General features: G+C 36.1%; 1 protein-coding gene and 1 long non-coding RNA gene across 3 annotated transcripts in view; one reads left to right on the top strand and one right to left on the bottom strand.

Annotated features, from left to right (window-relative positions):
* TBC1D5 (TBC1 domain family member 5) overlaps window positions 1-27,324 on the bottom strand; it is a 497,763-nt gene that overhangs the window by 269,107 nt on the left and 201,332 nt on the right. The window lies entirely within an intron of this gene.
* On the top strand, window positions 20,659-25,363 carry LOC140688091 (uncharacterized). Its single transcript, XR_012062837.1, has 2 exons — window positions 20,659-20,920; window positions 24,928-25,363. It is a non-coding gene; the product is annotated as an uncharacterized lncRNA (long non-coding RNA).

A 27,324-nucleotide genomic window follows, 5' to 3' on the forward strand; every position in this document is an offset into this window, starting at 1 on the left:
CTTTCCTAATAAGTGGGAGGGAAGGGGACGGTGGTGGTGAATTAATTTCCTTGGTTTCCGTCATTACCCATATATTTCTATTTAAATCTTTTAGACCTTAAGGACCTTTGCCTTTGCCAAATTTCTAATATCAGTTGTCATTTGCTTACTATGGCTCTGAAAAAAAGAGCTGTCCTGGGCTCCACTGCATCCAGTCTATAGAAAAGAATAATAAATCCTGGATAAACTGAAGCATTACCTTCTCTTTAGAGGTACAGCAATAAAAATGCAAAGCCAGACGGCATAGATCCCATGGTTCAACACACCTTCCTGGCATTAATTTTCCTATTTCAGAATGAAATGTGCCATTACCTATCTTCTTTTACCTTGGCCACAACACATTATCAGGAACTTCACTTCTGTTAAAAGCAATGGAATTGAAAACCAACTAAAACAAAAAATCTTTAAAACCTACTGCTATTCTGCCTCACCCTGCTACCATTCTGCCTCTACATCCATTTACATTTTGGTTTGGATAAATTAATGTTGTCTGACAGGTTAAAATATTTCAGACTGCAGCAATGCTTGATTTTGAATCTGTTTCTACAAGCATGCAGAAAGTGGCATGAGAAATTATGGACTGACTCAATCCATAACTTAACTTGCTGGTCCCGTTTTGCCTGCCTCTAGGTTCTACTGCATCAGATACTGTGGTCCATCTTCCCAAGCTCATGTTCTCTAAGATCTTGTGTTCTGGCTTCTTTGATCACCAGCTATGCTCTCCAAGTCAACCATCAACTCTGGAAAACCTCACTGTTTGTTCAACAAATTTGGGATGGGATTAGGGTAAAGTGAGTGATGAAAGTTAGGCACTTTAAGTGGCTCATAGAATTTAAGGGGATGTCAAAAACTGAGTAAGATAAAAATATTTGTAATGTAATATATTTTAAAAATCAGATGAATGCTAAAAAAAATTAACGATTAACAAAAGAAAAACTAAAATGAAGATTAGTAACACTGCTATTCTAAGTCACACTGAAGCCTAAGGCAAAGGAAAAAAAATCATTAATACTGATGCTTTTACCTGCCTCATCTTAATCTGAGTCATCTTAGTCTCCAAATTGTTTGAGCAACTCGGCTTCTCAGCCACTGATCTCCGCTCTGGTCACTGCAGAAGGAAGACCAGGTGGCTGGTTGATGGGATCCACACAACTCTATGTGATCCTATCTCAACTCTATCCTTTTCTCTTAGCTGTTGGTGATTTTATTAATTTTACTTACAGATTATTTCTCAAGTTCCTCATCTCTGCTTGCCCTCCTTACTCTTAATAAATGAACTAAAATCAAAGTCATTGAGCAAGAGTTACTGGTTTTCAACTGAAAGAATCACCGCATTCTTCTCATACTCAACACCTGTCTGAATTTTCACCTGCTTTCTTCTGCTTCTCTCCTACCTCAGAGGAAGAGGATTTTCTCTGAATTGCTGACCTTTTATTCTTTCTTTTCTTCTTTACTGGGACCTTTTCCTTCAAGCACTTATTTCTACATCAACTTCAAATCCTTCCTCTTTCAAGGGAAACTGGGTGCCACAGGCTGAGAAGTCCTTTCTAGAGCTAGAGCAGTCTTTCTCTGACCTTATTTCACTGACTTCACCACTGCTTACAACAGTGCTGCAGACACTCCTTCCCCCTCGTCTGCGTGCCCACACACGTGTAATTCGTGGCTTCTGTTCCCACCACCTGATTAAAACTATACAAGAATCCAGTTTTGTACCTCTGTCCTTTCTCATCTATATCCTTCTTCCATCACCAGCACTATGTCCCTTCTTAACAGTCCCACCGTCTCACAGCCAAATGAAATAGCCCGTTAACTGGTGACCTGCCCTTCTAACTAGTGGCTTGGTTCTCTCTCTCCATTTTGTAATCCACTCTACACTGGGCCACTCTCATTCCTTTATCCCTCCACCAACACCAACAAGAAATCTCTGCTCTGCTTGAACCTAAATAATCACCCTTTTCAGCATGTTGTATACCTTTCTGCCATCTTTGACTTTTCACTCCCTATATTTTGAATGTTCCTCCCATTTCTCCCTGGTAAAACCTAGCCATGTACAAGGTACATTTTAAGTAAGATCTTTAATTTCTCACTAGATTATAAATTCCTTGAACCTAGGGTTTCTCTCATTCATCTTAATGTTCCCAGCACCAAACAAAAGAATGCACCCACCTTAATGAAAAGGAACACATGGACCACTACCATAGCGTACAGCTATCTTCTTTGGAAAATTCGAGCTATCTGGTAAATAACTTGGTTTTCTTCAACATATTGACAGATATCATCAAAATTATAATATATTGAGAAGAAAAGGAATTTTCAAGCAAGCAAAGCCCAACTGTGATTCTTCCTGAACAAAAATTGAGATTGGGGTCCTCAAGTTACTGCTGCTTTTATATGGCCTAATGAGCTCAGAATGGTTTCTATATTTTCAAATATTTCTTAAATCAAAAGAAGGATATTTTGTGACCCATGAAAATTATCTAACATTCAAAGTTGAGTCATCATCAGTACAGTCTTATTGGAGCGCAGCCACACCCATTCATTTATATGATTCCTGCGGCTGCTTTCACATTACAAGGACACAGCTGAGTGTTGCTGCAGACCATATGGCCTGCAAAGCCTAAAGTATTTATTATCTGGCTATTTACAGAAAAAAAAATCTGTCCACTCCTGCTCTGGATCAACAAAGTAATACTCTGAGAAATGTCCCCAGCAGGAGGCAAGGGTGTTACGTGAGATAAAGAAAGGCCCTGGGGGCCACAGCAAAGCACACTTCTCTAATGTCCAATGGGGAGTTTTCTGTGAGGGGAAAGTCTGAGAGGAACCATCCTAGTGGTTGACAGAAAGCAACCAGGTAAGGAATAAAACTTGACTGTTCACTTTTAAATCATTCCTCATCCTCAGAAAAAGAAACCGACTCCCTCCATTCTCCGAATTAGCCACCCACCCCAAAACTTACTTTAAATTTATTTATGCACTTTATAAACATGGATAAACTGACACCCAACTTCCTGGCTGTGGCAAACAGGAATATACCTACAAATAGATTATAAGGTTACATTATCATAAACTGAGAAATATTTCAAGAAGCATTGAATCCTACTGTGTAAATACTGACAGTAAGAAAACTCAATATTAAATATAGCCAAATTCAAATCTTTGTTTTTGGTGGCCACTTTCTAGTGAACACATGGTAAATGCCAAAAAAAGTCAACTAAGCAGGGCAATTCCTGGAAGAGTCGTATTTTTAGCCAATTCCTTCCAGTTCAGTAAGAGGAGATGTAACTTCGACTAAGATGTTGTGCAGAGCTGAGTTGCCTACCAACTGACAGAGAACTGATTACACTTTCTCTTCATACTTCCCAGTTCCTTGCAATCTTTTGTGGCACAGAACTCTGAAGTATCAACACAGTACTTTCTCACATGGATTGCCTCTTGAAAAACATTTTGGCTCTGCCTGCAAGCATCCCTGCAGTCCACATCGACGGAAGAACAGACCCCAGTGAGAATACACGTTGGCATTCTCACATCACGATGATACGGGGCTGCCCTGCCGTAAGCATGTTTGGGAGCTAAAACATCTGAGTCGGTTCATTTAGTAAAACCTTACTGAGCTTCTGCTGTGTGCTTAGGGGAATTCAGGGATGAAACACAACAGCCTCTGCTTTCAAAGAACAAACAGTTTAGTTGGAAAAACAGATGAATAAACCAAATATACAGAATTATCTGTACAAGAGGCTCCTGAAATGATAACTCCATAGTTCCAGTTAAGCAGCCGAGACAGCCGAAGTGTCAGAAAAGTCATCTAAGGCAACGTGCAGGGGAACTTTTAAAAATTACCTTATTTCCATTTCTCTTCTCTACTTGCTTACTTTCTCTTTTCCCTAACTCCAGGAAACAGTGATGCGGGTTTTAGATAGTTTATTGGCTAAGAATATAATTTGGGTTGGCAGACAGTGATCTAACACAGAGCCTAGCCAGCATTTCCTTTAAGGATTCTTTTTTTCCCCTTCTCTTTGGATCAAGTGAGACCGCTAGACAAGAGATTCCTGTAAGAATAAAAGGGCCTAGATCTGACTGGCTTAGGCCCTTCCCTGAGAATTATAATTTTTTTAAAGCAATTATACCCTTAATTTTGTTTTTTATTGTTATCAAAGGTGACTAAAGTAGTACATCTTCCAGAGGAACAGTTAAGTTACTGAAAAATATCAGGATTGGAAAATTTATCACCAAGAAACTTAAAGGCTTTTTGTAATAAAAAAACAGGATAAGGAAGACTGAATTTTGAAGGTAAATTTTGGAAAGCCTCAGTAAATATTTTGTTTTCTAAAATAAAGCAATAATACTAAAAAGAAGATATGCTGTGTGATTCCTATGTAAGAATAGTGGGTATGACAATCAATTTCCATGTAGCCACTCTTGTTTTTAAAAACCCTATCAGGACCTCTTTCCCCTCAAATTTTAATGAGATGATTACAAACACTTTGCTTTGCTACAGATAAAATGGACAATGAGAAGTGTTCTCAATTGTTCTTATTTTGGGTCTTATCCTTCATCCGACTGTTCAGTGCCTTTCTGATTTTATCAGGTAGGATGCTGACTCCAAAATCAACCAAGACAGGGTCCAGCTTCTGCCACTTTTCCTAGCCGATCCTCAATTCTCTCCCTCCTGACACCGAGGGAACAGTTAGTTTCAAGGTCAAAGTGGTACAGATACAAAAAGCTACAGCTATTCAAGAGAACAGGATGATGAATAATGAGCAAAACTTTATGAATATTTATCCATTTTCTTTAAAATATACTTATCAATAACTTTCACCTAAGATCAATGATGATTAGATAAGAGCCAATTTGATTACTTCCTTTTGAAGTTAATGCCAAGAAATACTTTCTTAGTAATGAGATAGTTTTTCTTTCATTAAAGGCTGATAACTATGCAAACCATAGTGTTAAACTTCTGTCCTGGCCCGGAACCTAAGGCTTTGTGTCTCTGGGGGATTTCGTTCATTTCATGACAAAAAATTATTGAGCCCTGGTGTTGGGAATCCAGAAGTGAACAAAACAGACAAGGGACCTGCTGCTTGTCTAAAATCCTCTAAAATTCTCTTTTTAAAAAGTTTTTCAAAATATTATTTTTTCCCCTTTCTATACAGTTTTGGTTTTAACTGATCACATATTTCAGTATGTAAGACTGTTTTTCTCCTAAACTAACCCAGCAAAGGTACTTGTAGCCAATATTCACTTCCTTTCACTTCTGCGAGTTGTCTTAGAAATTAGAACTCCCATTTCTAAGAGAATGTGTAGCTATAACACGTGCTATAAGGTCTTTAAAAACAAGCTAACAACTTTAAAAACAACACGACCAATTTGTAATTACCAGAATTCCTATCCCAGCCAATCATGTATTTAAAAACACACGAATTCCTGAAGATGGCTCCAGTAACTAGTACCAGATCACCATAATGTGAAAGTCTCATTGTGTAAGCAGGTGTTCCTATTTAAGCAGAGTCGTCTGAGTAACTGCAGGGCTCTGCCCTTACCTGACTATGTACACAAACACATATGTTTATCTAGAAGCCTTTCCTTTCCCACACAGCAACAGCATAAACTCCACCCATCGTTTCCAGCTCATTAGGCTAGGAAATCCCGCTGCTTTCCTGGTTGACCAGATAGTCTTTATTCTTCCAGAAAACCACCCTCGCAAGTTCCGTAGTTCTCTCTTGCTTGCTTGGACTATCCTGGTCCTTAGTATCTTTCTCCAGTTATTTCCCAGTGGCACAGCTGTGGGCATTTGGAGCAAAGTGGCTCTTCCTTACGTGGAACTGTTTGCACTGCAAACCTTTAGCACTTACCCACTAAATGCCAGTGGAGTTTCCTAGTTACCCTGACAACTCCTCTACCTCCACCCAAGCCCCCCCTAAACAACCCTGCCCTACGTGTCTCCATAGGCTTAGGCGTGCAGGTGGGAGGGGAAAGGGGAAGGAGCACTCCCAACTGATAACTGTAACATACAGCGTGTGGACCGTGGACCTGAACTCCTTATTTCGTGACAACTAATTTGCCTGGTGTTCCTTACTTTCAGAATCTGAACTCTGTATCCCCTAACTGAATCTCCTACTTCCTAAAGCACTTTCTTATATACTAGAGAAAATCCTGCCCTTGCCTCTGCTTAACTCAATCTTTGTTAAGATGAAGACAGAGACTAAATCAAGAAAAAAATAATGTCAGAAGGGAAGTGTATACTCTGAATACACAGTACAGAATAAGTGAAATGCCTAAAGATGAATGTCTAAAGAGAAGAATGACCAAAAGGACAGAGGCATCGAGCAGTAAGATGATTCAGCCAACCTGGGTCACATGTACAGTCATTTAGGCAAGCCTGAGGAGTCTAACATCCACTGGGGGTGGGAGAGAAGTCTTACAGTAACTTACACCCCCTGTGCTTACCTGACTTGCAGAACATGCTTGGCAGCTCCTGCTCAGGACCTCTGTGCTTGCTACTTCCTCAGCCTGGAAGGGCCCTGCCCCCAGTATTCACGTGGCTCATGCCTTCATTTCCTTTAAGTCTTAGCTCATTTTTTTTCCCCAATAAGACTACCCTGATATTTAATTCTGCAACCTCCTGACTCTATATACACTATCAATCCCCTTAAACTGCAATGTTTCTTTTTCCCAAAGCAATTCTCACTTTCTAAGACGCTATCTTAATTCTCTATTATGCTTGTTATTTACTGTCTCCCTCTGCTAGAACGTAAGCTCCACGAGGACAAAGGTCTTCGCTTTGTTCACTGAGGCACCCCAAGCACCTAGAACACAGCTGAGGAACCCAAAAGGCCTAATGTTTACAATGATGACCTTGACCTGCAGAATTATGAATGCAGGCTGTAGAGAATCCAGCCCTGTCTCCCCAAACCAAAAACATGACTCCTCTGAACCCCGAGGCACTTGGATGGTATGAAACGAATGCTGTATCTTATTCACTAGTTTATCACTAGAGGAAGACAGCAAAACTCTTCTCTTATAGACCCGAGCACTATATGAGCCCATAATGCCTTTAGTTAAGCAAATCTCTGAACCCTCTGCTGCAGGAATGCTTGAGACTCTGCACCAGGAAAAATCCAAAGCCATGTTTCTCCTTCCATTTACCTGAAATGACTGGAGCCTGAAGGAAGGAACTCATAGCTCCCCAAGTCATCAGCTGAGGCACAGGCCCCAAAGCAGAGACCCACTACACCCAATTAAGCGTTTAAGCATGGGCTTTCTAATTCAGTTCCACAACAGTTTATGAATACTGATTTAGAAGGGTCAGAAAGAGCATAGGTATCAAGAACTGGAAAAAAAATTATTAAAAAGATACATTTTAGTTAGACTCTCAAAAGAGTAGTATGAAATGAAGAAAAAGAAATTTCATTCTTTGGAGCTAAATAAATATAGAAAGAGAGGGTGTGAGATATATTTAAAGTTAACTGCTATGTCACATCTTTATTTCCAAGAGAAATTTCCCATAAGCATTGATCATTTTACAATATAAAGACAGAATTTCCCAAAGATTCCTACCCCACATCCAGCCCCAGATGCACAGCGACTCACTCACATGTCCCACCGTTTACTGCATGTGCGGGCCCAACCAGCCTGTAGACGATTCAATTAATCTTACAAGTGACATACCAAAAAACCCAACAACAACAACAACAAAAAAAAACAGATGTGGCATTAAGATTTACAAAGTTATTGAAACTTTTTAACAAGTAAAACGCATCTTTACTTAGCTACACCAGAATGAGGAATAAAGGGGTTTACATATGTTCCAATTCTAAACCTATCAATCAAACCCATGTTATTCCTTTGGGAGCTTATTTACATGCATATTTATCAGCCTCACATGCTAATTCCCTGCTGTTTTATGCCTGCGAGGCATGTTTATGAGTCATAATTGTTGATCTCATCTGATGTATTTCACTGAAGGAAGACATTATTCAGTTATGTGGTCTCATGTCAATGAGTTACGATGACCCGATCTTCCAAATGCAACTTGCTCTTTAATTTTTATTAGGACATAACTTATTGCACAGGAAAAGAAGTATGCTAAAATAAGAGAATAAATGTTTCATGTAAAGAACTTAGTTAATCATCTCATTTTTGATCCACCTTACCCCTCATGTTCAACGTGAAATGTAGCCGTAAAAATCAGGTCACTCCGTTAGTCACTTATTTCACTCTTGTACTGAGCCTTCACTTCCTAGTCTGCCATTTTCACGTTCAGGACCCTCCCCCAGTTCACACTAAAACCTGTTTTCATCCACTGACTCTTCTGTCATATTCCTTTACTATCATTTTGTTTTTCCTATCAAGATTCAGTGACTTTTCTGGTCTGTCCTACAAAACGCCACTAGCCAAGCTATTCTTTTCAACTCACTTAAAATGTTACTTCAGGCAGGAAGTCTTCCTGAAATAGATAAACTGGGTAATGAGTAACTATTTCTACATTCATCCAAACCCTTAGAAAATATTAAGTCTCCACTGGTTACTTCACAATATTACTAATTTTAAAAAAGTAAGAACACTATGCAACAAAGAGCAGAAAAAGCAGAACATAGTTTCGTGGAGACATTCAGGGATGGCGTGCACTAAGAATGTTATTGTGAAAGATAAATGGAATCTGTTGCAGTGGACCTTTATTTCTACAATTACAGTTGGTGTTGCAATCAGGTGCTTTTCAATAATGAAATATGACTAGATTGATGACTATAAAACATTTGTAATAATATCACAAGGGTCTTGAAATAACAGCTTCTACCCACCATAAGAAATCTAACTTTAAAACCAATCTTTGTGACACAGACTTATGTAAAGAAAATAGTATATGTTTTTCCATATCCAGTACCTTTTGTGTGTAAATATATCATACTACTGAAATATCATAGCAAAAGGTTACCGCACTGGGTTCAATGGGCACCGTGACTTGAGTAGCAGAGCATGAAGCCCACCTCCACTCCCCCCTCCACCAGGGGATCCCACCACCTGAGCCACAGCTAGACTGAACTGAAGCCCCGAACATTAAGTGTTAGAAGAGAGGCACGCTTAGCACATAGATAAATGGAGCCCAGTAGACTTTCTCTCTTCTCTTGACCTACACATGAAGAATAAAAATTACAAAGCTTTCTATTTTTGAAGAGTATTGGAAAATGTTTTAATAGCAGGATTAAAATCTTAGAGTGCAATAAAATATTATTAGTATTAATTTTCATACGCTCAAATAATTTTTTAGAAGTTTGGCTAAGCAATAAGCTAAGAAAAACACATTACAGAGGAAAAATCTTAAGTACAAAAAAAGCTATAAAAGAAACTTAGCTTTCCCCATTTCTTAGCATTTGCGAAAGATCCAGGAGAAGTTCACAAATAATAGCACTATACAAAGAGCATTTTTCAAAACTCAGAATAAGTAAGTTGATATCCAGAACAGGTACTCACAGTACCAGGGGATTTGAAATGTACTTTAGTGCATTAGAACTACAGGTGTTAATAGAACTTGATTGATTTTCTTTGCACCACAGAGATAAAACCAACCAAATTATATATTTGCTGCAGTAGGAGGTCAGAACGTTAGTAGAGTTACCACATAAAACAAGAATACTTACCCTTTAAAATACTACAAATACATAATAAACTATACTAACAGGACACAATAAAGCAATGGCGATGCCAGTTCCAGGATATTATGAGTCTTCCAATATTCTTATCACTGTTATGTAATTAGAAGAATAGTACAATTTAACACTAATCTAGTATGTTCTTTAAATACACTGGGGTTTCATGAAGGAGATGTTTTTAACTGGACACTTTCTTCAGGTCTTTGACCCAGTGAAGGAGGTTTCCTGCTGCTCTAATTAAAACCAGAACACACCATTCACTTCCCACCCTGTTTCCCTGCTTCACTTTCCTCCTTAGCCCTCAACACTGCTGGAGTGATATATATTTTACAGATTAATCTTGTCTACTGTCAGTCTTTCACTAAACCCACAAACTTCCTGAGAGCAGAGATTACCATGTGTTTTGTTCTCCGCAGTCTCTCCAGTATCGACATCAGAGCACAACACAGAGCAGGCTCTCAACAAACTGCCACTGCACGCGGTCATCAACAAATAGTAAACCTTACAAAGAACGTCTGAGGACAACGGACGTAGGAAAAAACCTTTTTTTACATTAGTAACCAAATCAGAATACTTAAGAAGGCTGGTGCTGAATGTCTGATAGCCCTATTAAATCCTAAATACTCACTGTCATCAGAGTATGTGTGGCCAAGTTACTGGAGCACCTTAACCTGTCCACTCATCTTAGTTGAGCTATTCAACTTCTGAATTAGAGTTAAGAGAAAATATATCACCAACTACTAATCCTATAAAAAGCTATAACTTAGGCCTCACCCCCCAAATAATGATTTCAATTAAAATGTACGGAAAATGAGTGTCAATCACCTGAAAGTATATTTGAATTATCAGAGATTAAATAAAAGAACAACTATTGATGTTAAAAAATTTAATACCCCTAACACACTATTAAAAATTTTTCACTTTGATAGAGGATTAAATAATTTGTATATTAATGTAAGCATATGAATTCATACACAGGTTTACAACATTAAAAATTCCCTGAATATTCCAACATTCATTCTTTATGCATGTATTTTAACTGTACTTTAAAAATTTCAGATAAACACATAGAGTATAAAACACTCAGTTCTGGTAGAGTACCTGCACATGGTAGGAAAGAGGGTTTCGAACTTCTACAAAAAAATAAATTTTGAAAGTGGCTCTGTAGCTCAACATACTTACTCAACATTCTCTCTTTCATTAAGATAACACCTGTTTTGGCCATGAGTCACTAAATCAAATTTGGTGAGAATTTAGTTGACTTTAAGGTGGAAATGCCTACTGCTGGACAAATTTGTGGCTTTTTTTATTTAATAGAATCTATTTTTTATTTAGAAAGGAAACAAAAGTACAGGTTTTATAAATAAAACCAATGAATATATTGGCCAAATCCCCTCTTATAATTAAATTTTATTTCACTCTCTTAAAAAGGTGTGGCTTTTCACCTATTTACAGTACATGCTGGAACAAGCAGGCATCTACCTCATGAAGGGAAGGACGCATAAACCTCACTTTGACGCCAGACATAATTTTCAAATATGATGTTTTCCCCTTAAAGAATTTACCTAACAATGGTGAAGAGACATAAAATTAAGATAAGAAGAGAGACAAGAACTATCTAATAATCTACTAAAGGTGCACATGGCCAAACTCAATAATCATTTGGTAGGAGTTATGCTGGCAAATATTTTCCTGGAATATTAACTACTTATTCATCAAAATAGATTTCTGAGTTACAACCACTACTGAGATAAAAAGACTTATCACAATCTGAGTTTATTTATGTTTGTTGTAGGAGAGGTTTCATTGTATCTTTGTTTTTTTTTCTGGGCAAAATGGGGAAACCATATACTACCATATACTACTTCCTATTTAATTGACTTAAAAAGTGAATGTCTTAGTCCATTCAGGCTGCTGCAACAAAAATACCACAGACTAAGCGGTTTCAACAACACATATTGTCCTCACAGGGTAGGAGGAGGGGGAGCACTCTCGGGGGCCATTTCATGAGGGCACTACTCCCATTTAAAAGGGCCCCTTCCTCCTAACCTCATCACCCCCAGAGGCCCCACCTCCTAACACCATCACTTTGGGGGTTCAGATTTCAATATATAAAGTTTGTAAGAATATCAATATTCATTCCATAACAGTGAATATTACAAAATTTATTTCAAATAAGGTCTTCTGTGCTAGATATGGGCACAATTAGCAATATTTGAAAAACGGGATAAATTCATTATCCGTTAGGGGAAAAAGCTGGGAGGTATGTGAAAGTAAAAGAAAGAAAGAGTAACACAAACCCGAAATTTAAAGAACTAGTCCGATCTTCAGAAGACATGTTTAGCCAGTTTCAGATGAATAAGGACTTCACATTCAACCGGTTATCCACATTTTAATCTCTTTTGATGCCTCATTGACAATAAAAGTAAAAACAACAGCAAAAAAATGGAAAAAAACCCACAGGATTTCAGAAGGACAAAAATTAAACTGGAAAATTAATGGACAAGGACAAATTAAGACTTTTGATAAATACTGTCAAACTGAGTGCTGGAAGGATTGTATCAATTTATATTCCCACTAAAAGCAAATGATAATGTACATCTCTCCAGACCTCAGCCAGTGTCCAGTTTTATTATGTGTTGAATCTTTGACAATTTGTTTTAAAAAACTGTCTTGCCTTAATATTCTATAGACAGAAAATGAGGTAATCCTCCATATAATTATTAAACATCTATAATATTAAACACTTTTGAGAATTGATATGTTCTTTGGCCATTTTTATATTATGTTCATCTTTTTTTCCCCCCTAATTTTTCTGAATTCTCAAACACTAAGGATATCAAACACTTGTTTACCAATTCTAAAAGGTTAGAGTGTCCTGGGCTCCTTGCCCCCACTATCTACATGTTCTCAAATCCAGCATCATCCAAGTGTTGACATGTCCCCAAAATCCAGACCTTAAGACTCTGTATTGCCAGAACTGTTGACTCCCATACTTGTCTGCTCAGTGAACATCTGGGAAAGAATGTCAAAAAAATCTTGATTTTGTCTCCCCACTCCCATTCTCTCCAAATTTAATTTTCCCCCAGTTTCCAACATTTCAATAAAGAGCATCACCTATCTAGTCAGTTACCCGAGGCAGAAACCTAGGAACGTTTCTGGATTCCCCTCTCACAATCGTGACCCTGCCACTGATTCATCAGCAAGTAGTGTTCTCTGCTCATCTCAAAGATATGAGATCTCATTTACTTCTCTTCATGTCCACTGCCACCACCACAATGCAAAGCCACCATCACCCCTCTCCCGAGCACAGCATCATTTCCTAACTGACCTCCCTGCTTCTACTCCTGCCTCCACATTATCCACACAAGACCAGAATGCTCCAATAAAAATGTGAATCATAGTTTCTAACACAATTCCAGCATGATTATTTAAGGATACAGAAAAGCTTATTCTAAAATTTATATGGAAGAGGCAAAGACACCAGCGTAGCCAAAACACCTTTGAAAAGGAAGGATAAAGTGGGAGAAACTACACTACCTGATTTATAACTTAGTAGCCAGCAGTGTTTCTCAACCTGTTTTTTCATTATCACTTCTATAAGGAACATTTTTAGACATTTTTTCCCCCAACTGCTCCCCATCTGTGAAATTTTAGTGCCACAAATATACTGTATTTCTGTTATACCCTGGGGCCCTTTGCAGAGCCACAACCATTGTGAGGTCTAAGATTTTCCCCTAACTACAAAAACACATTTTTGCTCCCTTGGGGGCAACATCACCCTGTGGGGAATGCAAGCTGTATTCCTCAAGTGTTCAGGACAGTTCAGTACTGGCAGAGGGATAGACATGTGGCCAGGGGAACAGAAAAGAGTCCACAAATAGTCCCCAAAAAGTACAACCAACTGATTGTTGGCAAAGGTACACAAGCACCTCAGTGAAGGAAGAATGATCTTTTCAACAAATGGCACTGGAACAATTAGAGGGGCAAAAACATAGACCCTGATCTAAATCTCACATCTTATCCAAAAAAACACTTAAATGGATCATGAATCTAAGTGTAAAATATAAAACCAAAAAACTTTAAGAAGAAAATAAACAAAATCATCAAGACCTAGGGTTAGGTGAAGAGTTATTTGACATTAGTTCTTAGATATGACATCAACGGCATAATTCATCAGTGAAAAGAAATCAAAATAAAATAAATTTCTCTGTGAAAGACTCTGTTAGAAGAGATGAAAAAACAAGCCCGAGATGAGGAGAAAATATTTGCAGATCATGTATCTGACAGAGCACTGGTATCTAGAATATATAAAGAATTCTCTAAACTCAACAGGAAAAATAAAATACTTTTTGGCAGATAACTTGAACAGACACTTCACCAAAGAGAAAATGTAGGTGGCAAATGTGCACATTAAAAACATTCAACATCATTAGCCATTAAGAAAGTGCACATTAAAACCACAAAGGGTTACTATTATGTCCTTATTAGAACAGTTTAAAAAAAATCCTGACAATACCAAAATAGCAGTGAGGATGCTGAACAACTGGTCTTCTCTAACACGTTGCTGATGGAAAAGTAAGATGGCGTAGCTGCTCTGGAAAATAGCTCAACCAACTTACATCCACACAAAATTCTGTACACAAATGCTGCTTGGAGCTTTGTTAGTAATTGCTAAAATTTGTAAACAATCCAAAAGTCCTTCAATAGGTGAATGGATAAACAAACTGTAGTCCATCCATAGAATGGAACTGTACTCAGCAAATAAAAGTAAAAAAACTATCGATACATCTAACAACTTAGATGGGTCTCAAGATCATGCTGTGGAATAAAAAGGCCAATCAAAAAGTGTTATATTCTATATGACTTCACTTATACAACATTATTTAAGTGACAAAGTTATACCAATGGAGAACAGACTGAAGATTGCTAGGGGTTAGAGCTGGGGGAAAAGTTCTGACAAGGACATCGGACTGTGATTTTGTTTAGGTTTCTCTTACATTTATGACTGTTGCAAATTTCCTCTTCTATAAAATGTATGCCTATTCACATCTTTTTCCTACTGATTCACAGACATTCTTTATGCATTTTGGATATCAAACTTCTGTTAGTTTTGTATATTATCTTTTCCTTGATTGTAGCTTCTATTTTCCCTTTGTTATCTTCTGATGACAGAATTTCTTGATAAATTCAACCCAGTTCTATATGACTTCCTTTTTTGTGTCTTATATATTTTGCCTCTGTAAAGTATAATGGTAATTTAGGATGAACTGGTATTCTTCAGTTGGGTTTTTCCCCCAAATGGAAAATCAGCTGTCCTCAGCACCATTTCATGAACCCATTCTTTCCCACTGATCTGCAATGCCAGCTTGGCCGTCTATTAGGTTTTAACACATGTGTGAATCTATCTGGACTTTCTGTTCTTCCCACTGGTCTGTTTGTCAAGTTATGAACCATTACACACACTACCTAGTTACACAGTACACCTTCATTCTTCTTCAGAAGGGTCTTGGCTATTGAACCTTTTGTTCCTTAATATTAGAATCAACCTGCCAAGTTACTCAAAAAACACTTGGGATTTTGATTTAAAAGTATGCTGAACCTGTAGATCAATGTGGAAACTTAACAGCTGTGTGATGATGCATTCTCTCTCCCATGATCATGGTGAGTTCTCTGTATTTATTCAGGTCTTAAATGTCTTTCCATAAAGTTTTATAATATCCTTGACAAAAGCTATTGTATTATTTATTGAATTTATTCAAGGGTATTCCTATTATTATATTATTTTTATTACATATATTTCTAAGTGCAAATGATATTACATGTTAATTTTAAAACAAGGTATATATATATATAAAAGAAATTATTAATTCTAATAATTTACCTATAGATTCTTATCTTGTTCCCAGTCTTAAAGAGAACATTTAAAACATTTCACCACTGAAGATGATTTTGCTATAGTTCTTTTACACATGTTCTTTTTCATATTAAGGAAGTTATTTTTCTACTCACAATTTGCTTAGAGTTTTTTTTCTTTATCACAGTGTTATTTGATGTTTTCCCTACACCTAATGAAATGGTCTTTCTTCTTTACTTTATTAATGAGGTGAATTTTATATATAAATATATATATATAAAATATATATATTTATTTTGTAATTAACAAACCCTGCATTTCCAGGATAAAATTTGGTAAGATGTGTTATCTTTTTATACATTGCTACATTCAGTTTACCAATGTTTTATTTGTATTAAGTTCATGCACAAGAATGGCCTGTACTTTCTCATAAAGCCCTTGTCTGATATTGTTATAAAGGCTATATTAGCCATGTGATATGAATTTGAGAACATTCCCTATATTTCAATTCTCTGAAAGAATTTTTAACTAGAGTAAAATTGCCTTTTTGTTTGTTAGAAATCAACTGTCCCCAGATTGGGACTGGTGTGGGATATGATTAAGTATTTAGTCCAGTATACTGATGGTTAGAGGATCACACAGAATGTTTTTCTTATTTTATATTTTAATAATTGTGATCCACAATACATGATTGTGTGTACTTATTAAAAATAACTTTACCAAATAACAAATTTTTCCCATTTTAAAATAAACTCTTCGTATATGTTGTAATAGTTTACATAGCCATAGTTTTTTATGTATAAAATGTAACTCGAAAAGTAATTCAAGTACTCTAGCCTTACAGAGTACTCAGTATTTTACTTAAAATGGATTTAACTGTCTTTCTTTCAGTTTTAACAATTCTTTTTTACTATAAAATTTTCCACATCTTAGTTTTCAAGTGTGCTGTCATAAAATTTTTCACAGTATTTTCTTACTGTCTTTTTAATCAGTGTATAATTCTGAGTTAATTTTAGAAAGATATTTTCCAGGTTCAAAGAATCACTCTGTGAATTTACAAAATTATATTACATTTGTTTAAAATTCTCTTTAAAATCTTAACTCATTTCATATGTAATGTATTTTTTAATCTGGTAATTCCAGATATATAGGAAAACTAGCTTTTCCTTAATTATTTCCCAATGGCCACCACACTGTTGAGCTCTCTTTATTTCTTCTATTATTTTTCAGTCAACTGTCCCAGATTTTCAGTTAATTATTTTGTGTTTTCCATAACACTATCCTTTTTTGACTGATTCTTATTGATATAAAATACTTACATCATAATTGTTTATTTACATTTTTGCTTCAGTATCTGTGGCAACTGATGGTACAAATGGCCCTGATCAGTCCTCTTTTGAACACATGTCTTTTAAGACTGGACTTTCCCAGTTCCTTCCATCAAGAGGCAGTGGCACTGTAATAGTGATGAGCTCCCTAATTCATTAATGATGAAATTTCTCTCCACTTATTTACATCTTCCTTACAGTAATGTTTTGAAGTTTTCAGTGTAATTCCTCTACCTTTTCGGTCAACTGTATTCCCAAACATTTAATTCTTTTTAATACTACTGTGAGTAGAATTTTGGGCTTAAAATTATTGTTGGGATTGTTCATTGATAGTATACAGAAATACAAGTTTACTACTACTTTACTTTGGTTGACTCTGTTACTTGCTTTGACCAACAAAATGTGGTAGATGTGACCAAGCACAAGTACCAAGCCTAGTTCTCATGAAAACCTGAAGCTTCTTTTATCTTTGTGGAATGCTGACACTACAACGGAAAACAAGCAGTGGCCGGCCTACGGAAGGCTGAAACAGGTGGCTCGGTCACTCCATCACTTCACTCAACCACCAGCAATCACCAGACACTCGAGTGAGGCCATCTCAGATCAGCTATTCCCCAAACGTACAAGCAAGCTCAGCACAGAGCAAGAGAATTACCCAGCTTACCCTCTTCCTTGTTAGCAATAATAAATGCTTACTGTTTTATGTAACTGAGTTTAGGGCTGGTTTGTTACACAGCAAAAGCCAACTGATAGACTATTTACAAATAAGATGAAATATTATTGCTTGGCACATACCAAACATATAAATGGCCAACACAGTTCATTTTAGTTATAGAGCTCCGCTATGCACCATTTGGAAACATTTTCACTCTGTAAATGTAAAATACATCAAAATGTAATTCAAGGAACTTTTTAGAGAATAATTCTAAAATTGCAAAAGTTTGCAATATGCTTTTACTGAAAAGTTTTTTGTAAAGAGAATAGAAAAACATATTAGAACTTTAAAAATCAGAAAAGAAAAGCTAATCTTCTCAGACTATGTCTCAAACTATACTTCAAACTTTTTTGAAATGACATAGAACATACACATGCAAGTTAAAAAATAAAAATTTCTCACTAAGAAACATTTATTTTGGAAAGATTAATAATGTCACTCTTGATAAGAATGACCACGTTGAATAAGCATACTGTGACCCTTGAAAAAGTATTACAGTAAAATATTTCAATACTGCCTTTTTGTGGCAAATGACATCTTTTTTAATCACTTAAGATATAAAGTAAATGATCCTTAAACACCCTCAGAACACAATTCTCTGGTATTTGGAAGAGGTTAATTTTTCAAGAAAATTATAAAGAGCCTAAACATGAATAATATATTTTGATATTTAATCACATACATCAAAGGCAATATTTAAGTGTCCCCTGTAATATGTACTTTAAAATCATATTTTAAAAAAAACTTCTTAAAGTCATTTTTGTTTAAAAAATAATTTAAAGTGATGAATAATAAGGTATTATATCTAAAAGGTAAGCACAAAGACATTTATTAGCAAAGAAACAGGGAAATTTAAAAATAACCCTGCAACATTTTTGTGTATGTAATTTATCAAGAAATGTTGGAAAAGAACAAAACAAATGTTGGCTCATTCTGGAGCTTCTTTGTCATCATTAATGTATTCAGGTTTTCACAGCCGAACTGCTATACTTTGAAAAGATTTTCATGAAAGGAAACTCATATTCAATGTTTAAACAAAGCTGTCAGGTTACCAAGATTAAAATTTGTTTGAGTGTCCAGAAAAATCTCTCCTTAAAAAAAATTAAAACAAAAACTATGTTGATCTTTATTTACAAACAAAATAAAATAAGCTTTTGTTTCATTGTGCATATTTATTTTCGGAAAAAATGTAGCGATAGAACAATTTTACAATAAAAGTAAGACTATTTTGAGCCACTCTTTTGTTTCATTACTAGTCCTATTTCTCAAATTGATACAAATGATCTCCTTCTGTTTCTGTCTGTCTGCTTGCCTTGTCAGGACACCTAACTGTCAGGGGTGGGGAGATCTCTTATATCCAAACAGAAGACGTGCAGTTTGTAACCTGCTTAATTCGCCTTATGTCCTACATGCCCTCAGTATGGTGTTCATTAAAGTCTCAGCTGTTTTGTTCAAAGCAGTGGCAGCCTAAACATAGGCTTATTTTTCTTTGTTAAAAGGCCAGATTGTGCATAAATATACCCCTAATCTGTGTGTGCGTGTGTGTTTTAATGGCAAGAAATTACCAAGTGTATAAATGCTTCATGGTATTTTCATCACTCAAGCCAGGCATCTGAACCCATACAGTCCCTTGCCTAGATGTTCATAAAAATAGCACCTCTCAGTCTTTGGAGAGAGGTTTAACATAACAGCCATCTCTAAAATCAGATATCCTATATTAAGAACTGAAAGTTGGTATAGATTAATTCTATAAATTGCCATTAAAAACCATTCTTAAGAGTCCCCATCCGCCCCTCCAAGAAGTTCCTGGTAGGCTCTCAGTTGCCAGTCCTAATTGCTTCCATGTAACTGATTATATAAAAGGTTTAAGTGAAACCTACTTACACTGCCTTGGCAATAAGATTAAATGGCTCAAATCAATTACTTTTCTTTGGCTTGAACAGAAATCTCAAAACTTAACATTTAACTGGCCGATCCAGTTACAGAACAGAAATTCTGTTCAGTTCTGATCAGAAGCAGATTTTACTATAACATTAAGGTTTAAATGCAATATAAAAACAAGCCTTTATTGATGACAAATAATCTCCAAACATGTATGAATTTTATAGTTAACAATATTCACATGTATCAAATTAATCACATACTGAAATCATTAAAAGTAGAAGGTATAAAATGTGTCAAATACTTAATGACTACATTTTTGTGTGAAGTTTGATTAACAAGACAAAAGGTTTATTTTTAACCTGTTACTAAGTTACTTGTGATGTTAATTTTAACATGCAATTAATTAAATGTACATAAAGGATTATTAAAATATTATTCCTGACAGCAGCAAAAAACAATTTAACCTCTGAATGACTAAAAACTAAATACTGTCTATAGGTCATTTTGGCCCATACAATACACATTTTAAAAATAAAATTATATTAACTATTAAATACAGCTGCCTGAATATAATGACTTTAAGAAAATAATCATAATTGCATGTTCAAAAGCTTTTCTCCAGAACTATTGGACACTGACTGCAGAAAATGGCCTTACGAGGCAAAGATCTTGGAGATAACTGGTGAAGTATCAGAAGACCAAAGACACCAAAGTGTCCCCTTCACTCCTGATGTTACCCTCCGAATCATCTGTAGTTTATGGACTTACGAAGCTTGCTTTCAGACAAAGGAAGAGCAAAGATTTTTACCCTAGTGTTGATGTTTTATTATCATTCATCCACCAAGCTTTCAGGAGAAAAGAGGGTCCCACACTAGAACACTGAGGATGAAGCATGACTGGAGAGCAGCTGAAATGAGGAAGTGACAGGACGGGAAGCAAGTCCCACAGTAAAAAGCTGGGTAAGGTGAAGAGAACCACCTGGGAAGGAAGGAAGGCTATACCGATTTCCCGGTTCGTCCTCAATGACACCAACAGAAGGACTTTTCAACACAATATGGCAGGAAACACTACTTGTCAGTATGAAACCTGTCACACTCCTGATGTCATAATCGGGCCAAATTTCATCACAAGGCCTGATTGAGAGATAACAAAACTTGCGTTTTACTATGCTGGGGGTAGAACTATAACTTCAAGAACTAAATTATCAGAAACTCAAAAGCTGACAGGAAGTCTGCTACTCCTGGTTTGGACAGCCCCTGTGCCACCCCAAGTCCCCTGGGGGTTCTTCTGTAACTAGGATAACTGATGGCACCACGTGTATGACCTACTATGGGCTAAACTAACCTTCCCCAGAGTGAATTCACAGGACCCAAGATACGGTCTCTGTCGTCACATGAAGAGAAGAGGAAAAGGGAAGAGGCATCCTAGTTATCCTAACTGAATCAAAGAGGTAATATAGTCAATTCTTCACATCTGCAAAGTGACTCTGGACAACACTAAATAACTTAAAGAAATATGAACAACATAAAAAACTGGAAGTTATGTTAGAGTGTATAAATCAACACTGACAAATTTTTAGGTACAATACTATTGTTCCTACTACGTTCTACTAATGAAGAAAAATAAAGTAAATTGATATACAGGATTTACTAAGCGTTTCTGGTGTTGAAATAAGAAACAGGTTTACATTTTTTAAAGGTATTGTGAGGACTGTGATTCTTTTGTACAAGTCTGAAAACATTATTGGCAGTTTTTCTGCTGTCTGTCCGCACTCAGTTATTTTAAGACAAGAGTTCTGGGAGTATCACTGTAAAAATCTCTTCACAGTAAGTGCAGCAGGAGGAGTGACTGAAAAACGGTGGAGCAGAGAGAAATGCAGAGCTCCATTCCTCCACAAGACAACTGATGAACTGGCAAAACCTGTTAAGAACCAGCTTTCGCAGAACTCTGAAATCTAGTTAAAAGCTCGTACAAAAGGCAAAGCTGAAAGGAAAAAGACGCTTTTGCCTTGCAGTAAGCCGGTGCGGGCTGCTCACGCCAGAGTGAGCTACAGACTGTCCGGAATGAAGTTCAGTTGAGTGTCTCAGCCTGCCTGGCCGCTCCCTGAACAACCAGTGCTGGTGCGGGCCTTGGTGTGTCCCAGTCTAGTGACCTCGGGGCTAGGACAGCTTCCCTGGTGCTGTTTGCTAAAAGCAGGGAAAGTCAGAACTACTGGCGCAGCAGGCTAGTGCTAGAAGTAACGATAGTCAGGACAAATAACAAACGAGCCAAGTAGCCTGAGAAGGGAAAGGATGGGAAAGGAGGCATGTGGGGGGAGTACTCACTTTTACAGTCGCTTGTACACAAAGGAATCAGAGTGCCACACGTGTACTCAGTACAAGGTGTGTGCTCAGGAAGGGCCTGAAAAGACCTTCAACTTCCACTCCTGACTGCACTTCACGCTCCATGAGAGCAGGAAGGGAAGGCTAAGGCAAAGCTGTAAGCAGCCTGGCCAAGCAAAGGAGTGGCAGCCTTACCACAGAGCCAGCATACAAAGCCTATGAGAGTATGCTTTTCTTCTTCTGGCTCCAGGTACTTAAGGGAACTCAGTCAAAATGCTAGCTCACCACTGAAGTAATAGAACATAAACTTAGATGTTTATACACAATAAAGACTTCATGTATTTTATATATGCATACACAGACTTTATAATAATGGTTTATAAAAGACACTAAAACAACAACTCACAACTACAGAAATAAAAAACCCCAAAGAGGAGGAATCTAATTTCCAGACTTGCTGTGCTATAATACACAAAATAATCCAGTGTTCAACAACAACAACAACAACAACAACAAAAGAGAAATAGAAACAAATGCAAAGAAACAAGAAAGTATGGCTCATTCATAGGGGAAAAAAATGACAGGAAATGCCCCTGAGGAAGCCCAGGCATTGCACTTACTAGACAGAGACTTTAAATCAATTGTCATAAATATGTTCAAATGGCTAAAGGAAACCATGATCAAAGAACTAAAGGGCACCAGGGGAACAATGTTTAAACAGACAGAATATCAATAAAAAGATAGACATTATAAACAGAAACAAAATAGCAATTCTGGAGCTGAGAATTACAATAAATTAAATTAAAATTCACTGGAGGGGTTCAACGGCAGATTTGAGCAGGCAGAAGAAGAATCAGCACACTCAAATATGTCGACTGAGATGATTTAATCTAAGGGGCAGAAGGAAAAGCAAGGAGAAGAACAGAGGGGAGATAAATAAAACAGAGTAGAAAAATAATAGAGTCAATGAAACAAAAAGTTGATTCATTAAAAAGAACAAAAGTGACAAACTTTTAGGTAGACTGACAAAGGAGAAAAAAAACTTTACTAACATAGAAATTAAAGTGGGGACTGTCCTACAGATCTTACAAACAGAAAGGATTATACAAAATACTATGAACTGTAGACTGACAAATTCGATCTTCTAAATGAAATGATCAGGCTCCTGGATACACACAAGTTGACAAAACTGCATCAAGAAGAAAATCTGAACAGACCTGTAAAAAGTAAATTGACTGAGTAATCAAAAAGCTCCCAACAAAAAGTCCAAGCTCGGATGGCTTCACTAGTAATTCTACCAAGTATTAATAACAATGAGCACCAATTCTTCTCAAACTCTTCTAAAAACTAGGAGGGAGCACTTTCCTATAAAGCCAGCATTACCCTGACGTCAAGCCAGATAAGGATATTACAAGAAAACTACAGACCAATATTCCTTATCAATATAGTTACAAAAAATCTCAACAAGTAGTAGCAGACTGAATCTAGCTGCATTTTAAGAGGATCATGGCATTAGTGAGGTTTATGACAGGAAAGCAAAGATGGTTCAGTATGCAAATATCAATGTAAACAAAATGTTAAAAAAAAAGAAGGAAAAAAACATGATCATCTCAATGCAGAAAAAGCATTTGACAAAATACAACATCCTTTCTTGATAAAAACACTCAACAAACTAGGAATGGAAGGGAATTTTCTCAAAAGAAAAAAAGGCATTTATGAAAAACTTAGAGCCAACATCAGTCACAGTGAAAGACTGAAAGGTTTTCTCCCAAAAATCACAAACAAGACACTACTTCTATTCAGCACTGTACTAGAAGTTCTAGCCAGTGTAATTAGACAAGAAAAATAAAAGCCATTCAAACTGAAAAGGAAGATGTAAAAAGATCTCTATTACAAATGGCCAAGAGGCACATGAAAAAATGCTCATTATCGCTAATTATCAGAGAAATGCAAATCAAAACTACAATGAGGTATCACCTCACACCACTCAGAATGGCCATCATTCAAAAGTCCACAAACAATAAATGCTGGAGAGGGTGTGGAGAAAAGGGAACCCTCCTACACTGTTGGTGGGAATGTTGTCTGGTGCAGCCATTATGGAACCATAACAGTAAGGAAATTCCTCAAAAGACTAAAAATGGACTTACCATATGATCCAGCAATCCCACTCCTGGGCATATATCCAAAAGACACATGTACACCAATGTTCACAGCAGCACTATTTACAATAGCCAAGACATGGAAACAACCTAAATGTCCATCAACAGATGGCTAAATAAAGAAGTTGTGGTATATTTATACAATGGACTACTACTCAGCCATAAAAAAGAATAAAATAATACCATTTGCAGCAACATGGATGGACCTGGAGACAGTCATTCTAAGTGAAGTAAGCCAAAAACAGAAAGAAAAATACTATATGATGTCATTTATATGTGGAATCTTAAAAAAAAAGACTTATTTATAAAACAAACAGTCTCACAGACATAGAAAACAAATTTATGGTTACTAGTGGGGAAGAGGGTGGGAAGAGATAAATTGGGAGTTCAAGATTTGCAGATACCAACTAATATATATAAAATAGACAAACAACAAGTTCATACTGTGTAGCATAGGGAACTATATTCAATGTCTTGTAGTAACTTACAGTGAAAAAGAATCTGAAAATGAATGTATGTATGTTCATGTATGACTGAAGCATTATGCTGAACACCAGAAATTGACACAACATTGTAAACTGACTATATTTCAATAAAATATACATATAATTAAAAAAAGAGGTATAAAAAACAAATTAATTAAATGTTATCACCAAATCCAAGGTCACAAAGATTTTATCCTATGTCATCTTCTAGGAATTTTATAGTTTTGCATTTTACATTTAGGTTAATGATCCTTTTTGAGTTAATGTTTGTGAAAGGTATAAAATCTATGTCTAGATTTCTAACCACCCCTCAATGTGAATATCCAATGTTCCAGCATCATTTGTTTAAATGACTAACCCTTGTTCCATTGAATTGCCTTTGCTCCTTTGTCAAGATCACTTAACCATATTTGTATGGGTCCGTATCTGGGCTCTGTATTCTGATGTCACATATTGCCAGTTTTCTAATTTTGTTCTCCTTCAATGTTGTAGGGCAATTCTGGGTGGATCCCGAACTTTAACAGAAAAGTCCTGCATAGTCACACTGGAAAGTGATTTAACAAATGCACCGAACTAGGCTGGGAAGGCCTTTTAGAGCTTTCTTTAAAACTTTACTTGAGCCAAAAAAAAAAAAAAAAAGGCCGCTCATAAAGTGCTTCTGAAATGCTATAACCCTGACATGCAGTGAATCAAGTGAATCAATCCTCAGGCTTGACACAGAAAAACACTTAAAGGCATATTATGTTATTTCAAAAAGTTTGGGGCAATTTCTTACTTACGAGACAGAAGAAGAACTAAGAATGAAGATCACACATAGGCAAGACTTGGAAGAAAGCAATTCACTTGTTACATTTGATCTTCTTTCATAAAACAAATCAATGTCTTGTTTTAAAATCTATTACACTTTAAAGATCAAGTATTTAAATAATCAGATTTTGGTTACTCTTCTAATATTCTATAACATAAGCTACGGAGTAAACAGACAAATAATCTAAAGTTAAAGATAGAATTTAGAGACTATACATAGTAAGAATCAATTTAAGGCCAAATTGACAACTGTTCACTGTAGTGTACGTAGCAACTAACTAAGCAGGAGTTTACCCAGTTAAAACTTAAATGCTATTTAAAGAATCGCCTGAACCAATTTTCTACTATTGCTAAGTAGACTGTTCTTCTAGTAAATTATTCTATTCTAACTCATCTGATCTGTGAATACCATGGTAGACTGAACTCAGAATTTAGGGCACAAAATGAGAACCAATGGGGGATTCCTGCATAAACGTTCATGAGCACTGAAAAACTAAATATACTCCTCTGAACCTCTTTCCTAGAAATGAGAGATATAGTTAATTTTTCAAAGTCTGGGTTCTCTAAGCATCTTGCATTTTACATTTAAATATTTATTGACTAATTTCTCTTATGCCTGTTTTCTTTTTTTACTGGCAACTTTAGGAATTTTTGTCATTAACCAGAGAAGGAAGGGAAAGAAGATAAAAGCAATAGAAACTTAAATCAATCAAATTATGCAAAAAAGATTGTCAAACTAATTTTTAAAATTAGAGTATTGAATTATCTGGACTGCATTTATCTCCCTTCTGTATAAAATCTCCCCTTGGTTACATGATAGTAAATCCTGCTCTCATGTTTACAGAGAACAGCAGAGCTTATTAAAGATGACTTGGTTGACAGTTCATCTCCTTCCGCTTACTCTGCACATATAGAAACAGAAATATAACCATTTATTCCTCTCTGGGTCTTTTGATCTCTATGTATAGTGTAGGCCAGACAGAAGAAGACCTTTTTCAGTGGCTATAAAAGTGAATTCCTGGGTAAGAAATATCCATGTTAAAATATAAAACAAAAGATGATTTGCGAATTAAAACATTTTTATTTCCTACCTTTTTAATATTCTACACCATTCTGTTCCCCTCTATTAGCATGATTATTTTAACTATTAATTAACATAATTATAATAATTTATGAATTATTTTAACTATTTTATGATATTTAAAAAGTGAAATACTACTGAAGTATTAAGCAAAAACCAGATAAAACTGAACACTTAAAATTCTTGCGGCTCTATGTTCTCTTCCAGAACTACCATTAAAAGTTTCTAAGTCTGTTTACACAATGATAAATAGGACATATACTGGTAAGCGCCAAGAAAACTACTTCCTTTATTTACATTCTTGCAAGCTTTGCTTTTTGGCTTTGTACTTTCTCTTCAATCACTTTATATCTAGCAGCAATTCCACAAAATCACTCCGTCCATTAAAAGTTTCTTTCTTTCTGTTATAAGGAGCCAAGAATGCATTATTACATTTTTCTATGTGAAGTATGCTATTAAATAATAGCTTGTACACTAATTAAAGCAAATGTAATTGTGAGAACACATTGACATTGTTAAAGTAAATTACTCAATTTGTTAATAGTTTCATTTCAAGTGACCTTAATTGTATTAATTGTGATACTAGCAAATTAAATTGAAGAGCATTAAATACATTGTTCTAATATGTCCTAGAGGAGCAAATTTTCCATTACATCAGCAAAGGGAAAATAATGATTATATGTACACCACCCTCAAATCTCCTACACACATGTACACACAATGGGTCAAGCAGAAAAGTTGTCACCATTCATCATTACTATTTTAATATTGGTCGCTTGGCATAAAACAGACCACACATAAGTAACTGAGCTTGAGATAAACCGTTAATTTTAGGACATCCTTTTATCTCAAGCAGAAGTTACTTCACTGTTACAAATAGAAAGTACTGAGAATGAGGAAACTAAGATTGGTATAGAGGATTGCAACATGAAAATAAATATAAAAAATGCTACAACTCTGTAAATCAGGCACTACCTATTAAGTGCTTAGTATCAAGTCAT

Source organism: Vicugna pacos, chromosome 1 (assembly GCF_048564905.1).
Source record: "Vicugna pacos chromosome 1, VicPac4, whole genome shotgun sequence".
NCBI classification, from domain to species: Eukaryota; Metazoa; Chordata; class Mammalia; order Artiodactyla; family Camelidae; genus Vicugna; species Vicugna pacos.